Here is a 2,500-nt window from a genome sequence, read left to right as displayed (position 1 = left end):
GAAGTCCACAACCATCTCAACTGTCCTTAGAGCATTTAGCTCTAAGTTGTTCTGGCTACACCAGGTCACCAGGTTGTCAGCTTCCCACCTATAGTCAGACTCATCCCCACCAGAGATCAGCCCAATGAGGGTGGTGTCGTCCGACAAACTTCAAGAGTTTGACGGACAGATGATTGGAGGCGCAGCTGTTGGTATACAGGGAGAAGAGCAGTGGGCAAAGGACGCAGCCCTGAGGAGTTCCCGTGCTGATGGACCTGGAGTCAGAGACTTCTGTTCCCGGCTTAACGCACTGCTTCCTGTCAGAGAGGAAGTCTGTGATCCACCTGCAGGTGGAGTAGGGCACGTTCAGCTGGAAGAGCTTGTCCTGAAGCAGGGCAGGGATGATGGTGTTGAAGGCAGAGCTGAAGTCCACAAACAGGATCCTGGCGTAGGATGCTGGGGCGTCCACATGCTGTAGGGTGAAGTGGAGGGCCATGTTAACTGCGTCGTCCACAGACCTGTTGGCTCTGTAGGCAAACTGAAGGGGGTCCAGGAGAGGGTCTGTGATGGCTTTGAGGTGTGCCAGGAGCAGGCGCTCAAAAGACTTCATTACCACAGATGTAAGGGCGACCGGTCTGTAATCATTTAGTCCTGTTGGCCTTAGCTTTTTGGGCACAGCGATGATGGTGGAGGACTTGAGACAGGCTGGTACATGGCATGTCTCCAGGGAGGTGTTAAAGATGTTGGTGAACACCGGAGACAGCTGGTCAGCGCAGTGCCTGAGGGTGGCTGGAGAGACAGAGTCCGGCCCGGCTGCTTTGCGTGGATTCTGCCTCTTGAAAAGCCCATTAACTTCTCCCTCCTGAAAGGAGAGAGTCGTTTCTGTAGTATGGGTGGGGGATGGGGCCTCTTGGGTGGGAAGGGGTGGTTCAGGACAGTCCAATTGTCTTTCAAATCTACGGTAGAACTCGTTCAGGTCGTTGGCTAGGCGGGAGTCGTTAGTGGTGTGGGGCGCTCTGGGTTTGTAGTTGGTGATGTGCCTGAGCCCTTTGGCAGACAGAAGCAGCGTCGTTAGTAGAGAACTGGTGTTTTAGTGTCTCTGAGTACAGTCGTTTAGCCTCTCTCACCGCTTTGCTAAACCTGTTCTTCGACTCCTTGAATCTGTCTCTATCCCCACTCCTAAACGCTTCCTCCTTCTCCAACCTCAACCTTTTGAGCTTTGCTGAGAACCAGGGCTTGTTGTTGTTAAAGTTCACCCTGGTACGTGTTGGGATACAGCAGTCCTCACAGAAGCTGATGTACACAGCCTCTGTGAGTTCATCCAGACTATTGGTAGCAGTCGTGAACATATCCCAGTCAGTACAGTCTAAGCACGCCCGCAAATCTTCCACAGCCTCACTGGTCCACTGTTTAGATGTCCTCACAGCAGGTTTACAGAGTTTTAGTTGCTGCCTGTATGCACGAATCAGGTGGACCAAGGGAGTTCTGTGCGAGCCGAACAGCCCCGTGACCCACAAGAGAAACATCCCCGCCAAATTCGAGCGTTTGACGGGGTCTATCCGTGAAAAAATATTCACGTTTTTGAGTGCACATGCATTTCTGCTGCAAATGCCTCTGGAAGTTTCATGCCGTTCGTATGCCAATTGTGGCAACACGAAAATGACCCGTTTTCCCATTCCGAGGGATTTCTGTGCGACCCTAACAGCCCCGTGAGCCACAAGAGACACATCCCCGCCAATTTCTAGCGTTTCACGGGGTCTATCCGTGAAAAATATAGACGTTTTTGAGTGCACATGCATTTCTGCTGCAGATGCCTCTGGAAGTTTCATGCCGTTCGTACGCAATGTGGCAACACGAAAATGACCCCTTTTCCCATTCCGAGGGATTTCTGTGCGACCCTAACTAACAGCGCCCGTGAGCCACAAGAGAGACATCCCCGCCAATTTATAGCGTTTCACGGGGTCTATCCGTGAAAAATATAGACGTTTTTGAGTGCACATGCATTCCTGCTGCAAATGCCTCTGGAAGTTTCATGCCGTTCCTATGCAATGTGGCCACACAAAAATGACCCGTTTTCCCATTCCGAGGCATTTCTGTGCGACCCTAACAGCCCCGTGAGCCACAAGAGAGACATCCCCGCCAACTTCTAGCGTTTGACGGGGTCTATGCGTGAAAAATATTAAAATTTTTGAGTGCACGTGCCTTTCTGCTGCAAATGCCTCTGGAAGTTTCATGGCGTTCCTATGCAATGTGGCAACACGAAAATGACCCCTTTTCCCATTCCGAGGGAGTTCTGTGCCACCCTAACAGCCCCGTGAGCCACAAGAGACACATCCCCGCCAATTTCTAGCGTTTCACGGGGTCTATCAGTGAAACATATAGAATTTTTTGAGTGCACATGCATTCCTGCTGCAAATGCCTCTGGAAGTTTCATGCGGTTCGTACGCAATGTGGCAACACGAAAATGACCCGTTTTCCCATTCCCAGGGATTTCTGTGCGACCCGAACAGCCCCGTGAGCC

This window comes from Petromyzon marinus, unplaced genomic scaffold (genome assembly GCF_048934315.1).
Source record: "Petromyzon marinus isolate PM22_M1 ecotype Great Lakes invasive population unplaced genomic scaffold, UKy_Petmar_22M1.pri1.0 PM_G_Scaffold_78, whole genome shotgun sequence".
Classification (NCBI taxonomy): domain Eukaryota; kingdom Metazoa; phylum Chordata; class Hyperoartia; order Petromyzontiformes; family Petromyzontidae; genus Petromyzon; species Petromyzon marinus.
This window is presented reverse-complemented; position numbering follows the sequence as displayed.